Genomic DNA, 25,530 nt, shown 5'->3' with positions numbered 1-25,530 from the left:
TTTGGTAAGAGTTTAAATTAAGTCGTACCTTGAGGCCCAAAACCTTGTGGAATAAGGAAGGGTTTTGAGGCCTATTAAGGAGTCCTAATTTGTTTCCTTTTGCGTGAACCGATTAAGTGGGCTTGGAAGATTAGTCAAGTCGGCCCTCGGTGATGAGTAGAGACAAATTGACCTAGCCCTATATAAGCTTAAGGCCCTGCTCTCATCAGACACGTTCTCTAAACCTATTCTCATCATAAAGAGAGAGCTGAAACAGATTCTGTGAGAGAGCAGAAGTCTTGAGCCGTTCTTGTTCTTGCTAGGGTTGCTGCTGCTACGGGTTAGATGAGTTCAGAAGCTGTGTACTCAAGGAAGATGGCTCTAGGTATGTCTTCATGTCTTTATACGTATTACATATTTGTGTGAAAGATCTAGATTATATATAACTATAGAAATCTAAAAGTTGGTATCAGAGCTTTTGGTTGTTCACACATACCTGTAATCGTTGTTCAAGCATGCCTAATTTGTTTACATATCTGGTTATGTTGTATGATTTTTGGTTATGTTTAATTTTTGAAGATTGATTAAACATGTTTTCTGAAATATCAAGAGTTTTAAAGAATTTGGAAAAAACATGTTTTGATTCGGTTTTCATATTTTCAAAACTTTAAACACGTTTTTGACCTAGTAGATCACCTTAAAAGCCTAAAAATGCCTATATGTCACAGCAAGCCTGTGAGTTCTGTAAGTTAGGTCATTCCCTATTCAGAAAGGTATTTTGCGTTAAAAACAGACACCAAAAACCCCTAAAACACTGTTCACGACAGTTTTACTGTTCACTGCAATTTTTTTGGGTTTTCCTTATTGAACTGTGCTTTGTTTTGGTTATTTTTGAGCTAGATAGATGTTTGCTTTGTTCTGAGAATCAACAAACTTTTCATAACAAAACCAAACCTAAAAACTCAAACCCTAAAGAAATAATCAGAAATTGCATTATACATAAATTGCTTGGTAAGTTTCTTCAACAAATAGAATCTATCCAGTAATTTATTTGTGATGGCACAAGATAACATGTAATTTGTGTAAGCTATAAGTAATCTCTTGCCACAAAGGTGTGATACTTAATTAAGGACGCTTGCATGTATTATTTGTTAGTTTTGTGAATGAAGTTAAACTGGTTTCTCTTAACAAATTGAGAATCGGTTTTTAGGAAAGTAATATGTAACATGCTTTCGTTTGCAAATCCTTACAGTTTTGAACACTCCCTCAATCAATTTCTCGCAAATTGAAACACTCACTAGTCAAACTTCAAAAGATGGAAGTTTGATTTTAAGGATATTCTCGGAATGAATGAGATCAATTATGATTTCACTCATGTTCTTTGTTTCGTTTATGCGTCCTATCAAACGACTCCAAAAGTTTGGGAAAAAAGAGAAGCATTTGGCTTTTAATAGGTGTCACTCGTGTCAACTTGTCACGAATGGTATTCTAGTAAAGAATATAGTAGAGCTAATTAAGAAGCGGCACGAAGATGAGCTGGAGCGGAAAAGGGTTAAGGCGCAGCGAAATCGTCGACCATATAAGGATATACACGGCTACAAAGGACAGTCTCAGAAGTCTTAGGATCGCTATGAAGCTTGGTGTATGCGCTTATGGGAGAGGAAGAAATATCAATAAGCTACTTTGATACAAGAATCTCCTAGTGCAATATGTGAAACCTGTGCCCCAACCTAAATCAGATGTTGAGTTTTTTGATGCCACCACTAATAGGGAGATAGTGATACTTGACCCATTCCCTGCTAAGGAGAACAACACTTTCATGGCGGCGGCGGCACGTTGTGACAAGGAGGATTAGATAGCTGCATGTTGTTTTAATTGAATATTATTGGAGTAGTTGTTTTAAGTTGGATTCAAGATCTATTTTCAGAGTTGGATGATGTAGTTTTCCAGTACCTTAAATAAAGAGAAATTCAATTTCTGTTTCAAGATTATTAAGACTTTGTTTTAAGTTGGATTCAATTAAAATGTTTTGTATCTCTCAGAATTCAAGGACAATAAATGAGGATTATATTGTCTCAATTACAATAAAGATGGTGAAGTTTAATAGCTAAATCGAGTGAGAAAAGATTAGAAGTGAAGGAACATCTACTAGGTTATGGCATAGACGTTTAGGGCACATGTCAAAAGAAAGAATGAAAATTCTTGTTAAGGAACAAATCTTGCCATCACTGACTTTCAGTGATGACGAAATTTGCATTGAATGTGTTAAAGGAAAGCTCACTAAGACTAAGAAGAAAGGTGCAACTCGTAGTAATGACCTCTTAGAAATCATCCACACAGATATTTGTGGACCGTTCCCTCATCAAACAATTGATGGAAATCGTTATTTCATCACTTTTATAGATGACCATTCTCGTTTTGGTTATCTGTATCTCATAGCAGAAAAGTCTCAAGCTTTTGAAATGTTTAAGATTTTCCAAACTGAAGTAGAAAGGCAGCTTGAGAAAAAGATTAAGATTGTGAGGTCGGACAGAGGGGGTGAATATTATGGACGTTTTGATGAAGGAGGACGACGTGCTGGACCTTTTGCAAGGTATTTACTAGATAATGGAATAGTTGCTCAGTACACAATGCCCGGAACTCTGCAACAGAATGGTGTAGCTGAGAGAAGAAATCGAACCTTGAAGGATATGTTAGAAATGTGCCCTAAGAGCCAATACATTTGATGTAATCTCCTTAGAATACATTTCGTATATGATAAATAAAGGGCAATATTATTTTGTTATCTTTTATGTCGTGTAAAGAAATAAAAGTCCAGGGTGTACTAAATAAGAGATAAAGTAATCTAAAGAAGTTTAGATTCGGGAGACCTTTAATCTCTAACTGTAGTATCCCAAAATGTTCCTAATCATAAGGTTATCAAATGGGCATTGATAAACCGTCAAGATTGGCACATACTATGTATGCTCAATGATGAGGATGGTTGGTCTCAAACCATTTGTGTAGTTGACACTAATACAAGTATGTGGGTGCTCATTAGTGAATGAGTACACTGAACGCGATCAACCGGAGTTCTCGTATGGAGTATTTATCTATATGTCAAACGAGAACTCATAGTTGCAATAATGCAAATTAGTCCTTAGACCTGAGGCATCATGGTTGTCTTGTGATGCGTTATTGATCTTTGATAGCTCACAAAGGCAAGTCGTAAAAGATTTTCCTTATGTGTTATTGGGATCTCTTAATTCATCATAGAGGCATGTGAATGTACAATAAGGAATCTCTACCTTGATAAAGAAAGGAGAATGTTTCAAGATATGATTCAGTGAATCTTCGGCCGAAGTACTTGAACATGATTTAGAAAGTGGTTTTTAATTGTGTTCTATTGAATCATATGAGTTTAATCATATTAGGGGTTTGACATTATCAATCCGTACCCTAACAATATGATTGGAAACATTGTATAAGAGAAGGACCGTATTGCATTGCAATTCCAACTGAATAGGTTCTTCATCTATTCTAATTAGCTTGGGTAGCCATGATATATTGCTAGATGTCACTCTTGGCTTGTGGAAGTCCTAGGACTGATTGTGATCAATCCAAAATAAAGGAAGAATTAAAAAGGGGTTTTAATTCCAGTTGGTTAGAAAGAGTTCTAATGTTTTCCCACTGCCTTGCTAAATTAGAACCTAATGGATCGCACACCTTAAATGGTTAACTTTGAGTAATACAAATGAGAATGAGGAAATCAATTTGATTGATTTGATGTGGATGATTTACTACGTGTAAAAATATATTTGGGCCTCGATAATAGTTAGAGGGAAGCCCAAATGGTTGGGTATCAAGCCCAAGGGCTTAAGACACCTAAATATTATGGTTTAAGTGTCATAAGGCCCAATTTTGGAAGCCCAATGGGGTTTGGCCGAAAATGGTTAAGTGCATGTGTATGAGAATTGTTTCCATAAGCTCATTTGACACACAAACACAATCCAACATCAACCAAAGAGGTTTGGGAGATCAAAGAGAGATAGTTGTGAGTTTTTCAAGAGTGAAACACAATCTTCTTTCAAAGGGGTTTAGATTGAAACCAATCTTGAGAATCTTGTACTAGCATCCTTGTATTCTCAAGATACCTCTTCTCATCTCAAGGTTTCATTGGTGTGGAGACTTAGAGGCCATATACTTTTGTGGCTCACAAGGAGGAGAAAGATCAAGAGGAGATCAACAAAGGAAAATCATCAAGAGAAGACCAAAACACAACTTGGTTCATATAATTGCTTCAAGGGTAATTAGATCTTATCCTTTCTCTTGAATTTTCATTTATGAAAAACATATCAATGTTCATGGCTTAAGATACTTGGAAGAAGTTTTGTTTTTGAATTTAAACAACCACCATATTCTTCCGCTGCGATTAATTTGATTAAATGCATGTTTAATATTCAAATGAACTTCTTAAAAATGTTTTAAAACCAACAGGATATGGTTCACAGCATGATTTCGAAAACTGATTTGCCTAAAAGTCTATGGGGAGAAGCGATCAAAACAGCAAACTACATACTTAATAAAGTGCCCAGCAAGTCTGTGCATAAGACACTTTTCGAAATTTGGACCACCAGAAAGCCTAGCCTGAGACATCTTCATGTATGGGGTTGCAAGGCTGAAGTTAGAATCTATAACCCTCAAGAGAAGAAGCTTGATCTTAAAACGATTAGCTGCCATTTTATAGGTTATCCCGCAAGGTCAAAGTGTTTTAGATTTTATTGCCCAAATTATGGTACCCGAATTGTTGAGACTGGTTGTGCAAAGTTTATAGAGCATGAGGAGAATGCCACTGGGAATAAAGATTTTATTTTTGAAGAAGAAGGTGATGTAGCTGTGATTGAGAATGCTGAACCAGATATTACACCTTTGATTCCTTTAAGTGAAACTGTTTTGGAAAATCCTCAGTTTGAAGAACCAGTTGAACCACAAGAACAAGCTGTCAAGAATCCTAAGTTAGATAATCCACAAGAACCAGTACAACCGAGAAGATCTGATAGACCAAGAAGATCCACAGCAAATTCAGATTATGTGTACTTACAAGAAGTAGATTTTGACATTGGAGATGAGGCTGATCCAAGAAGTTTTAAAGAAGCAATGGAGAGTCAGAATGCAGACAAATGGAGGGAAGCGATGTTGAATGAACTTGAAAGCATGAAGAATAATCGAGTATGGGAATTAGTTGAACCTCACAAGAGCCAGAAATTGGTAGGCTCGAAATGGGTATTTAAAACAAAGAAGGATAAAGATGGAAGAATCGAAAGATTTAAGGCTAGATTGGTAGCAAAAGGATTTACCCAAAGGTAGGGAATTGACTACACTGAGACGTTTTCTCCAGTTTCCACCAAAGATTCTTTCCGCATTATTATGGCTTTGGTGGTACATTATGACCTACTTTTGCATCAAATGGATGTCAAAACTGCTTTCCTGAATGGTGAACTCGAAGAAGAAAATTATATGAGGCAACCTGAAGGGTTTGCAAAGGAGGGAAAGAGCATATGGTTTGCAAACTTAGTAAGGCAATTTATGGACTAAAGCAAGCAAGCAGGAGGTGGTATTTCAAATTTCAACAAACTGTTTCATCTTATGGTTTTGAAGAGAACATAGCTGACCAGTGCATTTATCTGAAGAAGTGTGGGAGCCGATTTATTTTTCTAGTGCTGTATGTCGACGACATACTCTTGGCCACAAATGATCATAATTTACTGAAGGATACTAAGGAACTACTTTCAAATAATTTTGAGATAAAGGATTTGGGAGAAGCTGCTTTTGTATTAGGCATTGAAATTCAGAGAGACCGAGCTCGAGGCCTCTTGGGCTTATCACAGAAGACATACATTGAGAGGGTACTCAAGCGTTTTGACATGAGTATGTGTTCTGGACAGAAAGTTCCGTTAGCTAAAGGAGATTTAATGAAGGAGCATTGCCCTAAGAATAAAGAAGAAGAAGATGAGATGAGGAACAAGCCATACGCTTCTCTAGTTGGAAGCATTATGTATGCACAAGTGTGTACAAGGCCAAACCTAGCATTGTGCATTAGCAAGATGGGGAGATTTCAGTCAAATCCGGGAATGCAACATTGGATAGCTGGAAAGAAGATTCTAAGGTACCTACAGAGAACAAAGGCTTATATGTTGATTTACAGACGCACAGAGAATTTAGAGCTTGTTGGTTATGCTGATGTGAATCTTGGAAAAGCAGAGGATGATTACATCTCTACTTCAGGTTTTCTTTTCAAGATGGCAGGAGCAGCTGTTGCTTAGAAGAGTGCTAAACAAACTGGTGTTTCGAGTTCAACCATGTTTTCAGAATACATAGCTTGCTATGAAGCCACTTCTCATGCAGTATGGCTAATGAATTTTATTAAAGACATTAAGGTGGTGGATTTGATCTCTAGACCAATACATATATATAATGACAACACTGTGGCTGTTTTTCACTGCATGAACAACAAGATGTCGTCTGGACTTCAGCATATTGACAAAAAAATATTTAATAGTGAGGGAGAAGGTGGTGGACAAACTAGTCAAGTTTGATCATATCAGAACTCAAGATATGATTGCAAATCCATTCACAAAGTTTTTGCCTTCAGAAGCTTTTCTGAGACATGTTGAGAGCATGGGATTATTTCCTAATTTTGATGCTGCAATCTAGTGGGAGTCTTGTTCTCATTATGATATTTTACTAGTTTGTTTATTTTTACTATTTTTCTGGATTGAGGGATTTGCATTTATGGTTGTTAATTTGGTTGACAGTTTTATATATATTAAGTTCTACCATTTTGACTATTTAGCTGTTTAAACTTATTATGCAATTTTGTTTATGCGTGTGAGTTTATGGTCTCTTTTGAGATACTATTGTTTTAAATAACATTGCGGATTGACTTTTGCTAAGTCGTAAAGGGGTGCTTGTACTGAAATTGCATAAAGTTTCACATTAAAGATCAGTACATATTAAGGTTCACGTTGTAGGTGCTTCATGTGTTTTGAGATTGCATTATGTGATTATAGATGGTTTGTTTTAATAAACAGAGCAGTGCTTGTCTATAGTTCATTTTGTCTAATCACTTTTCACGGTAGCTTGAGGGGAAGGACTTGACTGTTTTAAACTCATGGCCAATAAAGATTATCAAACCTTTCGGAATACAGAAACTTAGTGCTCTAGTGCTTGATCCAGTGGGAGAATGTTATATTTTCCTATTTGGATCGGTGCACTAGATACTAAGTTATATCAGGTTTGGTAAGAGTTTAAATTAAGTCGTACCTTGAGACCCAAAACCTTGTGGAATAAGGAAGGGTTTTGAGGCCTATTAAGGAGTCCTAATTTGTTTCCTTTTGCGTGAACTGATTAAGTGGGCTTGGAAGATTAGTCAAGTCGGCCCTCGGTGATGAGTAGAGACGACTTGACCTAGCCCTATATAAGCTTAAGGCCTTGCTCTCATCAGACACGTTATCTAAACCTATTCTCATCATAAAGAGAGAGCTGAAACAGATTCTGAGAGAGAGCAGAAGTCTTGAGCCGTTCCTGTTCTTGCTAGGGTTGCTGCTGCTACGGGTTAGATGAGTTCAGAAGCTGTGTACTCAAGGAAGATGGCTCTAGGTATGTCTTCATGTCTTTATACGTATTACATATTTGTGTGAAAGATCTAGATTATATATAACTTTAGAAATCTAACATATTATTATTATGGCAAGTGGTTTATATTCTTGTTAAAACCTTAATGATATCAATTCAACAATGTCACACATAAAAATAAAGTAATACCGCACGAGCAATAGACAATAATTGAAACTTATTCTTGAGTACAGTCTTAAAGGTTTTAACAAATGATAAACCAGTTGGCACCACACTATACAATCAATAATTTATCACACACAAAAAAAGGAATATTATTCAAGCTGGTCCTGTACTGCTTTGTAGTCTTATGGAGATAAACACCACTGTGTTGAAGCCTATATAACTCCGAAGGGGCTCGAAACTTTGTAAACCCTCCTTTGCCCATACCCTTTTTTTGTTCGTTTGATTTTCACTTCATATAATGCACCCAAGTGGGGCAGGAAAGTGTAGAATTTGGACAATGTGTAGCAACACAATTGTATTTGGATTTGAACAAAAGTTTAGAAATGAAAGGAAAGAAAGACAAAGGAAAAAAAAAAGGAAGAGGAAATCACAAAATAAACCCACCACCAACAAAGTGTACGTGCATTATTATTTGTAGTAAATTCCTCGCTTATTCATAAGTTCGTTACCTAGGTCATAAGCTTTCTATATATAAGCTTCTACAGGGGCAAATTTTAATTTTACTTAGTCAAAGACCACAGCTATTGGGCTAGTAACATTATGCTTATCAGAAACCCATTTCAAATATCCCTGACCAAATGCTACGCCATCCTTCCCAGCGCCATCTTGTGCTATAAACTCCACATGGAATGTAATCTCCTGGTTGACCTCAGTGAATGTAAGCACCCCAGGATTCACACTCATGCCCATTTTATGTGGTACAAGAAGATCCAAGTTGTAAGTTGAACTAGCCGGGCCAACATTCCTCACTGTCCTTGTATAATACTGAGACTGAGACTCATTGGACCCTATCTTAATAGAAAATGAAGGATAATTGAGCTGTGCTTCTGATATGACCCCGACTTGAGAGCAGTTCACTTTTTGTTGGGTGATGATCTGTATCTCTTTATCAGTGTAATTCAAACCACACAAGTAAGGAATGTAATCCTCTGCTTGTGTGTCGTAGATGAGCCCCGGGTCATTTGCTTTTGAAGGGTTAACATGGCCTGCACCCATTGCAAAGACGTTCGCAGGATTTTGGTCTTGATCAACAATGGGCAAGCCTGCAAGGTTTAGCACATCAGCAGTTGTCATGATGGCAGATTTAATTGCAGCTGGTGACCAATCAGGGTGTGAGCTCTTGACCAAGGCTGCAATTCCACTTAGGTGAGGACAAGCCATTGAAGTACCGGAAATTATGTTAAATGTTGCCTTAGATTGCGTGGCATTGTCCACAGAAACAGGCCATGCTGCTAGGATGTCAACACCGGGTCCAATGATGTCAGGTTTCAAAATTCCGGGGCTTGCTTTGTTTGGTCCTCTTGATGAAAAGAAAGCAACTCTGGGAGCAAGTGCGTCTCCAATGACAGTGCCGTTGAACAAGATTGTGGCTGTAGGACTTGAGGTTGAGCTTATATAAGACTTAATTTGCAACCCTGCAGCATAACTCACATGTGTCGTGGGTAGCGCATGAGATTCAGCTAAGGTGCTAAAGCCGTCAGTTTCTTGGTTCATGAGAATCATGGCAGCACCACCAGCTCGTTTCACTTCTTCCCCTTTGGCAATATTTGTTACTCCTCCACCTGTCTCACACAGTACTATTTTCCCTTCAACGTTTTCGAGAGTCCCTTCCTTGCAGAAAGCTGATGGCTGGTTGCCAACTGAGCCTGCATAAACAAGAGGTAACGTAACTTTTGAATCGAAATCTTGAGGCTGGGAAAAAGATTTTCCATCAAAATGGTTATTTTTATCATCCCCGATCTGCGCTTCTGATTTTAATATTCTATCAGTAGTGCTTGCTCCAACTGTCAGAATCCATGGGGCCTCGTTTGATAAAGAACGGTTGAAAGGACCAGAATTTCCACCTGCACAGCTGAAAAAAATTCCCTTTTGAATTGCTGCAAATGCACCAATTGCAATCACATCCTTATAGAAAGGAATTGAGGGGCCTCCAAGTGAGAGTGAGAGCACATCCACGCCATCATCAACAGCAACATCAAGAGCAGCCATAATGTCAGCTTCAGCACAACCAAAGCCAGTGCAGACTTTGTAAACTGCCAAGTGAGCTTTCGGTGCCATGCCAGCCGCTGTGCCATTGGCCTGTCCAAACACGCTTGCGCCTTCCACAAACCTTCCAGCAGCAGTGCTAGATGTGTGGGTGCCATGGCCATCTAAGTCAAATGGAGGACCTGGTGAGGGTTGACCTTTGCCTACTCCCATGAAATTTCTTGCACCGATAAGCTTGTTATTGCACAAGGTCCCATTGAACTCACACTTACCTTTCCATTTAGCAGGAGGAGGTGGCATTCCTTCATCACTAAATGAGGGATGATCAGGTGTAATCCCAGTATCCAAAAGTCCAATTATCACACCTTCACCATAGTTTGTTGCTTCCCAAAGTCCGAATCCTTGGTGCAAACCCAAGAAGTCGGGACTATGAGTAGTCTGCAACGGCAGAATCTTCTCTGGACGAGCTGACACAAACCCTTCTATCGTTTCCATCGTTTTTACTTCCTCTGGTGTCAGTCTTGCTGCAAACCCTGTTGCCACATTGTGGTATGCATAAATCATCCGTTGTTTCGTCAGCTGGTTTGAGTTTGCATCAGTTTCAGGCAAAAATGACTGATACCAACTCTCCAAATCTTCATGAGATTCTGCAGAAAATTTCTGAGAGGTTGGCTTTTGCACCCAAACAATATAAGTTTGCATGTCATTGTTGCCATCATTTTTCTCAGCAGCTACTGATTCCAGCGCCATTTCATCATAGTCTGCAACTGTAAGTGATAAACAAAACATGAAAACTAAACCAACAAGATATATAACCTGCATTCCTGCTGCACCCTTTTTGTTCTCCATCTTGATTTTGGTTAAGAAGAATTAGGAATAGCAAGTTGTATGTGCTAGCACTTCAAGCACCTATTTAAAGCAAACATTGGCCGGCATTTCTTGTACTGATTATTATACTTATTAGAGGTAATTGTGAAGGTTGACTGGTGGTGCTTGGTTAAGAGGCTGGCAAATGGGGTTGGGCATAAGAGTATAAAAATGAGGGAGTTTTGTAATATACATATACAAAACTTGGTAATAATCGATGAGCTATAACAAAGCAGCGATGGACCTTATGTAAAACTATAGATTAATTTTTTTGGATTTAATTTGGAGGTTGGTTGTTCTTGTATTGGGTGGTGCCAACTGGTTTGTCATTCTTGTTCAAACCTAAATTACAAAAATGAATATATTCAACCTGGCCCTGTGCTGTTGTTCTCGGGACAGCGACTGCTATTGAAGATGACATCTGGTGTAGGTTGTAGCAACAATAGTTTGAAGCTTTTTTGCTTTATTGACTTGATTTGGCATCTTCTCTGTTTTACAAAGCTCTAACCAAACATGATTGGAAGTTTCATTGTGGATATGCATACCTGATCTGGAGTTACTATACCAATTAGAGGTATAGCTAGCTGCTAGTCACACTGAAAATGAAAAACTTACAACATGAAACCTTGGAACACCCAGAATCCATCTATCAAAATTACAAAGCAAAACTACTGAGGCATGGAGAGTTTCATATATATGACAACTACAAAGTGAATCACTCAATATTGTTAACGCACCAGTGACAAAGTTAACCTCCATGAAAATATGTTAAAACTGCGTATTGTCAAAAGGGAAGGAAGTTGAGGTTCCACTTCAAAACCAATTGGCTATGGGAGGAGTAGCCCAACACCTTATAAGCCCTTGCAAGGTTTCTCAACTTTTCAATGTGGGACATTTCTTTACATTCTCACAAAAAGGATGTTAAATAAACTTGATATCTCGAATGATTCAATTGGTCTAGTGGTACATCTCTTGCCAATGTTAAAAAGGTCCCAAGTTCAAATCTTTCTTCCCATATTAATCAGAAAAGCAAAAAGAAAAAGTGGCCATCGAGATTGTGGGAGCAAATTTCCTCCCACGGGAATATTCGCCTAAAGATTCCTTCGTCTTCTCCGCACCTCTCTCTCCCTGCAAAACAGATCGGAGTAAAAGGACCACACCCGGGGGGTGTTGGCCAAAGGCCCTCCGATGCCTAAGTTAGGATGGGTGTTTCAAGGAAAACCGGGTGGCCGGAGCCGTGTGTGGAGGCCGGAGCCTTGTGTGAGAGAGAGAGAAAGAAGATGGTGGCTAGGGTTTGTAAAGGATAATTTCTGCAGAGTTTCAGTAGGAATTTAGACGTACCTTGACCCTTGTGTGTAGCTAGGTATTTATAGGAGCCTCGGAGGCTAGGGTTTCAGAGGAATAATTCCGTAGATGGAAAGGAATTATTCCTCCCCGATTAGGTGAGATTTGATTAATTAGGGATTTGATTTAATTGATTTAAATCAAATCCCTAATTAGGGTAGGAATCAAATCAATTCCCATTTTAATTAGGTAATTGCCAATTTAATTGGGTAACTCCCAATTAGGTCAAATAATCCCCAAATGGAAGGAATTATTTGACCTAGGGTGATTTAATTCGGTTCCCACAAATGCCCCCTAGCTTCTGCATGGCGCGTGGTAGCATGTAGGAGATGTGAATTATCTGTCGAGCTGTCCAACTGCAACTGGGCTTCCTTCTGTGACTTGGGCTCCTGCGTGGAGGAGGTCTTTGACTTGCCCATTTTATGAACTCCCAAGTTGGTAAGAATTTGAGATTCCTTGTAGGTCAAGGAATTTTTGCTCCTTATAAATGTAGGGCACCTCCGAATTATTCTTCATATCAGAAATTTGTTCTCCAATTTTGTCAGTTAGAGAATCGTTCCAGCTTGTCAAGAAGGAGAGAGTGCGTCTGTAGGTAATTTGGCTCGAACTGAAAAATACATATATATTTAGATATATATATCTTTTGTCTTCTCGGTTGGGGTCCAGCATGGTGAGCCAAGATGGCAGCAAGAGTGCAAGCTTGGGTCCTGCTGCAGGTGAGCCTGGTGCGTGAAGGCTGCGACAAGGCTGGACCAAGGTGCGGGGCGCGAGCTGGAAGGATGCGCAGGCCAGGTCCTGCGTGCGTTGGGCTCGAAGTGGTCGTGCGCTGGGCTGGAGGCTGGAGCGAAGAGGCGCTGGGCTTGCGTGCAACGTGGGCTTGCGCTGGGCAAGCTAGCCACGTGCGCTGGGCCTTCGCATAGGCAGCGGGCCACGACCTGGAGCGGGTGCGCTACGTGGACCAGGCTGGAGCAGGAAGGGCGCTGGGCTGGAATTGGATACGAGCTGGGCTGGAGGCGCGAGCTGGGCCGCGACGGCGCTGGGCTCCTCTGCAGATTGGGCTGCCACTTGCTGGACCTCTCTTCTTCTTTTTTGTTGCTGCTGTTTCTTTTTCCCTTCTTTTTTTTTTTTTTTTTTTTTTTTTTTGTTGAGCCACGAACTATGAATTTTAACTTGCAATTTTCTTCGTTTGTTTTTGCAGCTGCTCAACGACCATGTCTTCTGAAGGGAGAAGTCGATCACCAAGCTCGCAAGTGCCTTTGTACCGGTGGGGTGGTTCCCAAGTGCCCAAAAAGAAGTTCGTGGCGAATTTGCACCGCGTTACCACCGAGGCCCAGTTTAAGACATGGCGTGCCCTTTTTGCTTCTGCCATTCCCAAGGACGTGCATGTCAAGTTGGCAGAGCCCTCGTCTGACAGTGTACCTCGTGTGGATCCGAACAATCCAGGAGCCAGGATTATCACGTTCCGTCCCTTCTATTTCTCGCTGGGCTTCACATTTCCATTGTCAAAACTTTTCAGGGATGTGTTCTGCGCCATGGAGTGTGCCCCGAGCCAGTGTACTCCGAACGTTTATCGGGCGATCCTCTGCTTTGAGAACTTGAGTCGCTTTTTCAAGCTAGGTCTGACTGTACGTGAATTCTTCTACTTCTTCGAGGTGAGGCACTTCGAGAAGTATGCTCAAGTTCGTGCGTGCCAGCCAAAGTTGTTTGACAGTTTTAGTCAGGGCGATCATGTGTGGAGCAAGGACGTGCTAGAAGTCAGTGGCAGATGGGAAGGGGAGGTTGGCGACGGTCCGCTCGTTCCTCTCACCTACTGTGATGGTAAGTTGCATCCCTTTGATCTGCTACAGTTTTCCTTCTTTGTTGTGTGTCTAATTGACTTTTGTCTTCTGCTCGCAGGAAATGCCATCCGCAAGAAGCTCGTTCTCGACCCGGACATGATCAAGGTTCAGCAAGATCTGAACATCCCTGCCCAGTTTCGTGAATGGCGCTGGTTGCTGAGCGAACATCGGAAGGAGGTTGATGGCCTGCCCCCTGTTGAGGATGTTGAAAGATGGAAGTTACATGGTTCGGACCTAAGTGATCTGCTAGTCGAGCAGGAGGAGTCCTCGACCGAGTTCCTTGAGGAGGTGAAGGCTAGTAGCAGATCTGCCCGCGATGAAGCTGCAGTCTCACGATCAAGAGATAGGTCTCCACAGCGGAAGCAGTCAAGACCTCCTTCTGTCACGAGCAAGTCTTCCTCAAGGGTGGTCTCGTCTGCTGAGAAGGTCCATAGGGGAGTTTGTTGCATTCCTAAAAGGACACAAATTAATGTGCAAACAACCAATTAAAAATACCCGCAAGTGCACGAATCTAATGAAGTATAGATTATGTAAGTACGGGGTCGATCCCACGAAGAACTTGTCGGCTTCCTATAAGTTCTAATTTGAGTACGTAAAGAACACTTATTTAACACACTACAAATGCACAAATGCAAATTGGAAACTAAAAAAGAGTAAAGAAATGTAAAAGAAATAAAACAACACAAGAAACCAAAGAAAAACAGAAACAGCACTTTCTATCACCCTTTTATCACCTATTTATCACCTGTGAACAGTGTCGTGAACAGTGAAAATGAACAGTGACAACCGGTCATTTTTGGACAGATTCATGTGCGACCGGTCGCCTGAACAGTAATGACCGGTCGTTTTTGGGCAGATTCGTTTCTCTGTTTTTCCAGTTTCGACCTCTGTCCAGTGTTTTGCCTATAACTTTCCAACCGTTTATCCAAATTTCATGTTCTTTATACGGTTGGATTCATCACACAAAAACAAAGAACACAGCGCGGACCAAAAGTCCAAAACAGTTACGAAAATAAACAGAATTTAGTAAACAAGACACACAACGTATCAAACACACAACTCACACACACATTGGGGGGGGGGGGGTTTGGTTTGGTTCAAGTGACCTATTTCTATTGCATGAAAGTAAATGGACTTTGAATTTAAATGAGAATGGCTGAGATGAATTATCACAATGTGAAATTAAAATGTAACAAACACTAGGGTTTCGGAATCCACCCTAAATAATTCTACCCATGTTCATGGATACTCAAGTCATGAACTCTAAACGTATTGATGAAGATGTTCGCAATCAAGACCATGGGTCGTGGCTCAAGACGCATTGATTCTCTCTAATATACGTAAAGTGCATGGTTCGTGCTACAATACTTGTGCCCTCCCCATAACCGAACCTAGGTATGGTTCGTACTTCGATTCAATTACAAGGAAAACCCATTAAGTTCAAAGAGAATATGAACATCACAAGAATCCTAATAGCATGGTATTTACATTAGGTATTCAAGAAACCAATTCACATGGATGGTTCTTACTCCATCCATTTATTGCTTAGGAAAACATGAAGTACACATAATCCCAACAACCTCAAGAAGCATGCTTTCAAAGGTAATCAATCAAGGAAAACACACATCAAGGATAGATTAATTTGGTGAATTGGAATTCATCAATTGTTGTCAAGAAACCAATTCACATGATGCTCACTTAAACAAGTTCAATCATTTGTTGCTAATTAGAAATTATGTTCTTGGTTATCTTACACAACTTCTCAACTTTAGCTACATGCATACAACCTAAGGTGATTAAGCAAAGGAAGCAAACACATATCATAAGATTCAATTAGTGAATGGGGTTCATCAACAACATCTAGAAATTCATACACTCAAAGCATCAAAACAATAAGGTATTCATGTTTAGGGCTTCAACCTAAGCCCTAGCTATGGAGTTTAGTTCCTCATACTTATTTCAAATACAAACTCAAAACAAAACTAGAAAGAAGTTACAGATTTTGTGAACATGGGAGCTCAAAGCTTCATCTCCAGCTCCAAAATCTCTGCAAATTGTGGAATTGATCTGATTGCAATGGCTGATGCTCTTTGCACTCCTCTCTCCTCCTTTCCAGCTTTTCCAAAATATCTTTTAATATAAAACAATTACTTTTGTTAATATCTCTCATTTACTAAGGTAATTTCTTGTTACCAAGTGTTATGGTAACAAGAAGAATCAAGATGACACAATGGAGGTAAAAGCTGGCCAATTTCGGATTTCCAGAGCTGTGGTAACATGCTGGATTGGTTGGATAGGCAATACTTGTCCAATGGAGCTCAAATTTGGATATGTTGTAGTCAACATCCATTGGAACAAGTTTCATGAAGATCTTCACCTCATCCGAGCACCCGAGCATGTTGATCCCAGGCCAAGAAGTTGACCTACGAAAATGAACAAAATCAGAATTTATAACCAATAATGCACTTTTAGCTCATTTTCATTCTAACCAAGGTAAAACCTATGAAAACACAAAAAGGAAGTAAAAAGCGATAAAATGTCAAGAACTAACTCAAAATAATGGGTGAATAACATGATAAATCATGTGTAAAAATGAACCGAACAGAGTTGCTCATGCCTCGTCTGCAAGGACCAGAAGCCTCGTCAGCGCGAACAGCAACAAGGTCAATGGCATGCAGGAGGTCCGAGATATTCTGCTCAAGTCTCCGCCCGTACTACCCAAAACTCGTGATCTGCCTCGTAAGGAGGCCGCTGAGAAGAAAGGTTTGGGGCGTTTGCGCCGATCCGGAGATCAAACTGAGAAGACTGTGCCTTTGTCTAGCAATCATGACTCGTCTGCAAGGCCACGAACAGTCAAGCGCGGAGTTGGCTCCCAGTTGCAAGTTGCAGCCAGGAGAGCTAAAGAGTCGTCTGCTCGAGCGAAGAGTCCTTCAGTTGCGCGAACTGCTAGTCCGGGAATTGGTGATAGCACTGCTGGGGGTGAGTCCGTGTCTGATCTGCTTAAAGCGGGCTTCCTGTCAAGTCCGTCTGCTTGTGCGAAGCTGGTCGACCATGTGTATCGAGCCGGTGACCTTGGCGCTTTCTCGAGCCTTCCCTTGGATAAGCAAGAAGAAGCCGCCATGTACCATCTTCAAAAGGGGATGGTTTTTAGTGTTGGGGCCATGCGGAACTCACGTGTTGTTGCCCCCTCTTCTGCCCTGCTTGATGAGCTGGTGAAGAAGAATGCTGATCTGGCTGACAAGCTCTCGAACGAGCAGATTTGCCATGATGCAAGGATTTCCGAGATGAAGGAGAGTATGTCTGCGCTCAAGAGTTCTGTTGGCCATAAGGATGGTGAGATTGAGTCTCTTATGGCTACTCTGCTCGAACGCAAAGAAGCCTACTTTCGCCTCGAACATAAGTATGCTGCTCTGGCCCAAGATCGTGACAAGCTGCTAGCCAAGTTTGACACCCATGTGGATGCCATGGAGGCATCCAAGCATGAGATTGCTGCTAACGCGTACAAGTTAGGATACTTGGATTGCCGAAATGGTACTTCTCCATGCTGCCCTCTCGAAGATGATGATGGCGAGCCGCTCTGTCTTGACCTGCCCCCTGCTCAAAGTGAGCAGATCCAGGCTGTGGACGTAGAAGCAGTAGAAGAGCAGGTAGCAGATGAAGCTGCTATGGAGGAAGACAATGCCCAAGGTGGCACAGCTGACGAGGTTAGGGCAGATGCAGAGGAGCAGGCAGTTGAGGTTGCTGAGCAGATGGCGCCGGTTGAGCAGAGTGATGTTGAGGCAGCTGAGGACGTGACCGGCTGAGGGTTGTCTGTCGAAGTCCCCTAGTAGATGTAGTTCATTTTTTCTGTTTTTCGAACTTTGTAATTTCTTTTCAATAAGTGGCCTTTAGTTGACCACCTTATTTCTTGTTGAACTTGGCCAGTTGGCCACTTTGCTATGGAATTTTCAGTTATCTTTCAAACTTCAATTCTCATTGTATCTTGTAAGTGTACGTCCGGAGACATAGCGCTTGAAAAAGACTCCATTGAGTTTGTACTCGAGAAGTAACTTGCCTGCAATGGAGGTAAGGCTTGTAGCCTGTGTGCGTATGTCGGGGACATAGCGCTTGAAAAAGGGGCTCCATTGAGTTTGTACTCGAGAAGTAGCTTGCCTGCAATGGAGGTAAGGCTTGTAGCCTGTGTGCGTATGTCGGGGACATAGCGCTTGAAAAAGGCTCCATTGAGTTTGTACTCGAGAAGTAGCTTGCCTGCAATGGAGGTAAGGCTTGTTGCCTTCGAGCGTATGTCGGGGACATAGCGCTCGAAAAAGACTCCATGAAGTTTGTACTCGAGAAGTAGCTTGCCTTCAGTGGAGGTGAGGCTTGTCGCCTGTAGGCGTATGTCGGGGACATAACGCTTGAAAAAGACTCCATGAAGTTTGTACTCGAGAAGTAGCTTGCCTTCAGTGGAGGTGAGGCTTGTCGCCTGTAGGCATATGTCGGGGACATAGCGCTTGAAAAAGATTCCATGAAGTTTGTACTCGAGAAGTAGCTTGCCTTCAGTAGAGGTGAGGCTTGTCGCCTGCTAGTGTATGTCAGGGACATAACACTCGAAAAGTGTTCCATTGAGTTTGTGCTTCGAGGAGCAGCTTGTCTGCAATGGAGGTTCCATTGAGTTTGTGCTTCGAGGAGCAGCTTGTATGCAATGGAGGTAAGGCTGGTCGCATGCATGTGTATGTTTGTGGGACATAATGCTTGAAAAAATACTTCATTGAAAAGCTTGCTCTTATATTGATGTCGGTGTGACTACATTGCTTTATTGAATAAAAGAAATGGACAACATAGATAACATCGAAAGCAGTTTGTCTTCAATGGAAGTAAGGGAGGCCTGTCGCCTACTAGGAGCCCAGCTGGCGAGCGAAGGGCTTTATGGATAGTATCTCCGAAGGTGATGTGCATTCCATTGTCTTGGAATTTCCTTTCCTTCTAGGGTGTCGAGGGTGTAACTTCCTCTGCCCCCAGGTCGGCTGATCACGTAGGGGCCTTCCCAGTTGGGCTTCATCTTCTTTGACCCTTGCCTTGGTGCTGTGATGAAACTCTTTCTTAGCACAAGGTCCCCAGGTCGAAACTGTCTGATCTTAGCCTTCTTATTGTAGTAGGACGTTAGCTGCTGCTGGTAGGCTGCCACTCGAACAATGGCCTTTTCCCGTTCTCCTTCGAGCAGATCAAGGTTGACTTTCATTTGCTTGCAGTTTTGGTCAAGACTGCCCACCTCAATGCTCATGGAAGGGACTGTGATGTGTGGGGGGATGATTGCTTCTGTCCCATAGGCTAGGGAAAATGGCGTCTCGCCGGTTGATCTCCTTTTGGTTGTGCGATAAGCCCACAGGACTCCTGGTAACTCGTCGACCCATTTTCCTTCTGCGCCTTCCAGTCTTTTCTTCAAGCAGTCCAGCACGATCTTGTTGGATGCTTCTGCTTGGCCATTACCTTGCGAGTATCTGGGGGTAGACAAGTGCTGTTTGATGCCATACTTCGCAAGGAATGCAGTGATCTGCCTACCCACGAACTGTGTACCATTGTCGGTGACTATTGACTGCGGGCATCCGAACCGGCAGATGATGTTCTTCCAGATAAATCGTTCGACATCAGCTTCCTTGGTAGAGGATAAAGCCTCGGCCTCGATCCACTTGGTGAAGTAATCCGTGGCAACGATCATCATCTCCTTGTTGGCAGGTGCTGTCGGCATAGGTCCCACCAAGTCGATGGCCCATTGCATGAAAGGCCATGGACTGTTCTGCGGATGGTATTCCTCAGCTGGCAAGCCAGGGATCGGCTTATATCGTTGGCACCGATCACATCTTTGAGCATACTCCGTGGAGTCTTGGCGCATGGTAGGCCAGAAGTAGCCTATGCTGAGAGCCTTCTGGGCAAGCGATCTGCCCCCAGCGTGATTTCCACATTCGCCGTCGTGTATTTTGCAAAGGACCTCGAGCGTCTGCGGGTACTTGATGCAAGTAAGGTGAGGGCCGGAGTATGATCTGCGAACAAGCATGTCACCTTTCATGTAGTACCTCGCAGCCTTCTGTTTGATTTTCCGAGCCTCGGACTTGTCCTTGGGTAAGTTTTCGTTAACCAGGTAGTCAACGATGGGGTCTTGCCAGCTAGGATCCTCGTCGATCTGCATCAAGTTTGGCTGTTCTGCCTCTTCTATGCTTGGCTGGTCAAGGTGCTCGACCGGGATAGAGCGTCTGAACTGGGTATCAAGCGCTGATCCTAAGCTCGCTAGTGCGTCTGCGTGCGCGTTCTCTGCCCGAGGCACTTGTTGGATAGTGAAAGTAGGAAACGCCTTCAACAACTCTTGGACTTTGTCAAGGTACAAGATCATCCTTGGGTGCTTCGCCATGTATTCTCCTGAGGCTTGATTTGTGATCAGCTGGGAATCTGAGTAGATGGCCAGCTTCTTGATTGACAGCTCATTTGCCAAGCGCAAGCCAGCGAGCAATGCCTCGTATTCTGCCTCGTTGTTTGAGGCTGGGAAGCCAAGCGTGATAGCTTGCTCCAACAGGGTTCCTTCCGGAGTGATGATGACGACGCCTGCTCCAGCTCCTTTTTGGTTCGACGCTCCGTCTACGCGCAACTGCCACATGTCTTTAGGTTGGTCAGGTTCAGCGAAGGTCTTGTCTGCTCTCGAACTTTCCTTCTTTTTGCTGACCAGCTTCTCTTCTTCGGCCGATGGCGTGAATTCTGCGACAAAGTCTGCTAAAGCCTGGGCTTTTATTGCAGTCTTCGGCCGGTAGAGGAGGTCGTATTGGCTTAGCTCTATAGCCCACTTCATGAGTCGTTGAGACGCGTCAAGGCTGTGCAGGATTGACCTCAAAGGAAAGTCGGTCATGACGATGACTCGATGAGCTTGGTAGTAGGGTCGTAGCTTTCTCGCGGAAACTACAAGGGCCAAAATGAGCTTCTCCAATTTTGGGTAGCGAGTCTCTGCATCGAGAAGGGCTTTTGACGTGTAGAATACCGGATGTTGGGCCCCCAGTTCTTCTCGGATGAGAGCTGAGCTGACAGCTGAGTTGGACACCGCCAGGTACACGAACAAGTCTTCACCAGGAACTGGCTTCGAGAGCAGGGGAGGTGAAGTGAGGTAAGTCTTTAAATTCTAGAAAGCTTCTTCGCACTCCTCGTCCCATTTATCTCTTTGCCCCTTCTTTAAAGCCTTGAAGAATGGTCTGCACTTGTCAGTGGATCTCGAGATGAATCAGTTGAGGGTCGTTGCTCTGCCCGTCAGACTTTGTATTTCTTTTACTGTTGAAGGTGACTTCATTTCGAGAATGGCCTTGATTTGGCGTGGGTGTGCCTCGATACCTCGTTGAGTTACTAGGTATCCCAGGAATCGACCGGACGACACACCGAACGTGCACTTACTTGGATTCAACTTCATGCGATACTGGCGGAGCAGGCTGAACGCCTCAGTGAGGTTCTTGATGTGGTCTGCTCGCTTAGGGACTTTGACCAGCATGTCATCCACGTAGACTTCCATGGTTTTGCCGATCTGCTCCTTGAAAATTTTATTCACGAGCCTTTGGTAGGTTGCTCCAGCGTTCTTCAGCCCAAAAGGCATGACCTTGTAGCAGTAGGTCCCTCTCTCTATGATGAAAGAAGTCTTCGCCTTGTCATCCTCGTACATTAGGATTTGATTATAGCCGGAGTAGGCGTCCATGAAGCTGAGCAGCTGATTGCCGGAAGTTGAATCCACGAGCTGGTCGATTCTCGGCAATGGGAAGTTGTCTTTAGGGCAAGCTTTGTTGAGGTCGGTGTAATCGACACAAACTCTCCATTTGCCCTTTTCTTGTTTCGCCACCAGTACAACGTTGGCCAGCCACTCTGAGTAGGAGACCTCTTCAATGAAGCCGGCAGCTAGAAGCTTATCGATCTCGGCTTCAATGATTGCAACTCGCTCGGGAGCGAAGTTGCGTCTCTTCTGCACTACGGGTTTGCTAGCAGGGTTGACATGGAGTCGGTGGCAGATGATGTTCGGGTCGATGCCAGGCATGTCAGATGGCGACCATGCGAACATGTCTTTGTTCTTTTGGAGGAAGGTGGTCAGCTCCACCTTCTCATCTAGGCTTAGGCGCGAGCCGATCCGCGCTTTTTTGTCTGGCTGGTCAGGATCGAGGGGTACTAACTCAACGTCTTCCTCAGGCTTCCAACCTTGTTCAAGGGAGCCTTCCGGGCGGATTCCCTCGTCTCGATCCGTCTTGTCTGGATTTTGGCGCGAGCCGATCTGCGCTTCTTTGTCTGGCGGGCCAGGATCAGGGGGTACTAACTCAACGTCATCCTCAGGCTTCCAACCCTTTTCAGGGGAGTCTTCCGGGCGGATTCCCTCGCCTTGATCCTGGCTCCTTAATTGCTATTTTGAGGTAGCAACTCCCTTCCCGCTCGGGCTTGCTTGTCTGCTGGGAGTGTTTCCTGCCTCGTCAGTAGCTTGCATTACTGGTGTGAACTACAGATGTTTGCTCTTCTTGAGCCCTTGGGCTGTGCATCTCCTTGCCATGGTTTGGTCACTGTTGATCTGCCCGATACCACCTCCAGGGATGGGGAAGCGGATCTTCTGGTGTAGAGCAGATGTGATGGCTTCGATCTTGTTGATCCATGGTCGGCCCAAAATCCCGTTGTAGGGAGAGACCTCGTCGATGACCATGAAGGTTTGCGAGCAGATCACTGGGGGTGAGCGGACGTCTAGGTCAATTGTCCCAACAGTGATTGACGTGGCCCCATTGAAGCCGGTGAGTGATCTGGCAAGTTTGCTGATCTTGGGCTCCAATCCCATCTGTTGGATAACAGATAGTTGCAGGATATTGGCTGCGCTGCCCTCGTCCACGTGAACTCACTCGATCACAGCTTGTTCAATTTGGATGCAGATTACTAGGGCGTCATTGTGCGGCAGATCAAGCCCGATCAAGTCCTTCTTCTGAAAGCCGATGATGGGTGTATCTGCAATGACTGGTACGCCCGTTGTGACTTGGGAGACATAAGTCGCCTGCGCGATCTTCCTCTTGCGCTCCTTGGTGGTCAGCCCGGACTCCTGGGAGTCAGCTAGAATGGTGTTGATCCGTATGACCTTTTGGGGAGGTTCCTTGGTAGCCGCATCACGATCCTCGATCTGCTGGATGGCCTTCTTTGCAACGAATTCTGTGCAATAGCCGTCTCTGACCAGCTCCTCAAGGTGCCTTTTCCAGGCGTTGCAGTTGTTTGTGTAATGACCATGCTCCCCATGGAATGCGCAGTACTTACTGGCATCCCTCTTAGACGGGTCTCCCCTCAGGGGCGGCGGTCTCCTCACCCACGGCTTGTCCTTCACTTGTGCCAGGATCTGGTGGATTGGGATAGTGAACTCAGTGAAGGTTCCTGTTTCCGAGCCTCCCTCTTGGGGCCGCGATCTGCGCTTGTCTCGGGCTTTATTCTCGAACTTATTGCTCTTTTGGCTCGCCTGCTTGGGCGGGTGATCAGCCTGCTTGCTGGCTTTCTTCGCAGCAATATGATCATCATCCCAAAGTGCGTAGCGCTCTGCCGTCGCGAAGACCTCTGCCAAGGTTTGGCTTGGAGTTATGGCCAGCTCACGATACAGCTCATGTTCAGTTGGCAAGCCCTTCTTGAAAGCTGAGGATGCAACTTGGTCATTGCATCCTATGATGTTCGCCTTCTCAGCCTTGAACCGTCTGAGGTAGTCTCGAAGAGACTCATCTGGTTTCTTGTGCAGGTTGAACAAGTGGTCTGCATGCTTTCTGACCGTCTTGTAGGAGGTGTACTCCTTTATGAAAATGAGGGCGAACTCCTTGAAGTTGCCTATTGACGCGGACGGTAGAGTGTGGAACCAATCTTGAGTTGCTCCTCGCAGAGTCATCGCGAACACTTTGCACATCAGGGCATCGTCTGCCTTGTACAGGATCATGGCACTCTTGAAGTGCCTCAAATGGCTCTCAGGGTCAGAGTCTCCCTTGAACGGAGTGATGGATGGCGTTGTGAACCGCTTTGGCGGTGGAGCTCGTTCCACTTCCTCGGTAAAGGGTGAGCAGTCGACTCGAACAATTTCTTTGCGCAGGGCCTCCTCCGTGCTTCCATTAAGTTGGAGACTTTGGAGTCGGTCATTCACTAACTTCTCGACATCCTCTGCTCGCAGAGGTAGTGGTTCAGGTCGATGTCTTCGGTGTCTCGAGCGCCGCTGGTTAACTTCCTCCTCGGTTCCCAAGGGTCGATCCCCTTGGTTGTTCTGCCCGTGGGGCAGATTAGGAGATTGAGCTTGTGAGGAGTCCTCTACGGCTTGCTGCCGCGTGTTGGTCCTCGAGCGGGCTGGTGAGCGTCGATTGTTGTGCTCGTCACGCGATTGTTCACGAACTCGAGCTCCTTGTGAGCCCAGCCTGGATTGGTTACTTCCTTGTGGGCCTAAGCGGGCGTGGACATTGGACTGTGGGCCCAAGCGGGCATGGACATTGGACTGTGGGCCCAGCCTTTCGCGTACATTAGTCCTTGGACCTAATCTCGAACGGATCGTCGACCGGCTCAGAGTGCGACTTGCAGATGTCTGCGTCTCGTCAGCACGATCTCGTTCTCTCCCCTGCCCATTTGCCCTTGCCTGACCAGCTTGGGACCTCTCGAACTGCTCGCTGACATGCTCGTGTGTCCTCCTCTCCTCGTCACGGGGTCCAAGGTTGGGGCCTTGGTTTAAGTTGATCTGCCTGAGTAGCTGGCCAATCAGGTTGTTCTGATCGTCAACTCTTTGTGTAAGTTTATCAACCCGTGAGTTAAGGTCCACCTGACCAGAGGTGTGCATTGGGCCCAATGGCACGTGGGCTAGGGCTCCATTAGACGCGTACATAGGTGCATACGTCAAGTGTGGTGGTAGAGGAGGGAGAGAAAGGATCTGCTCCAAGGCTGGGGAGGCACCAAAGTAGCCGTGGGGCTGTGCAGCAAGTCCGACAGTTGAGTGGTGTGGCTGCTGCTGTGTTCCGACAGCAGGAGGGCGCGGCAGAGCAGCTCCAGCCGCTGGCGCTTGCAGCTGCAAGGCTGTGCAGGTCACAGGACCACGTGGTGGCTGTTCTGCAATTCCAGCAGTTGTCTGCGGCGACTGTTCTGCAATTCCGGCAGTTGGAGGTGGCTGCGAAGCGCTTGGAGGCGGACGCAAGGCATTGGTAGCCACGATACCGTGAGGTTGCAGAGAGTCTTCCACCACGAAACCATGAGACGGGCCCGTCGTGGTGGTGTTACTCTTCGAACGTCTTGTATCGACCATGGTTGATTGGAAAAAGTTGTGGAAAATGAATTTGGAGCACGCTTTGAGTATAATTTCGCGCTCTCAATGAGAGCACCAATTTGTGGGAGCAAATTTCCTCCCACGGGAATATTCGCCTAAAGATTCCTTCGTCTTCTCCGCACCTCTCTCTCCCTGCAAAACAGATCGGAGTAAAAGGACCACACCCGGGGGGTGTTGGCCAAAGGCCCTCCGATGCCTAAGTTAGGATGGGTGTTTCAAGGAAAACCGGGTGGCCGGAGCCGTGTGTGGAGGCCGGAGCCTTGTGTGAGAGAGAGAGAAAGAAGATGGTGGCTAGGGTTTGTGAAGGATAATTTCTGTAGAGTTTCAGTAGGAATTTAGACGTACCTTGACCCTTGTGTGTAGCTAGGTATTTATAGGAGCCTC

The 25,530-nt window shown here is 44.1% G+C and overlaps 1 pseudogene; it reads right to left on the bottom strand.

The window, feature by feature from the left end:
• Positions 1 to 8,201: 8,201 nt before the first annotated feature.
• On the bottom strand, positions 8,202 to 10,744 carry LOC110747109 (subtilisin-like protease 3 pseudogene; annotated as a pseudogene).
• Between the last annotated feature and the right edge of the window lie 14,786 nt (positions 10,745 to 25,530).

Source organism: Prunus avium, chromosome 5 (assembly GCF_965620075.1).
Source record: "Prunus avium chromosome 5, drPruAviu1.hap1.1, whole genome shotgun sequence".
In the NCBI taxonomy this organism is placed as follows: Eukaryota; Viridiplantae; Streptophyta; class Magnoliopsida; order Rosales; family Rosaceae; genus Prunus; species Prunus avium.
Note: the sequence above shows the minus strand (reverse complement) of the source record. Positions and strands in the feature narration are given on the sequence as shown.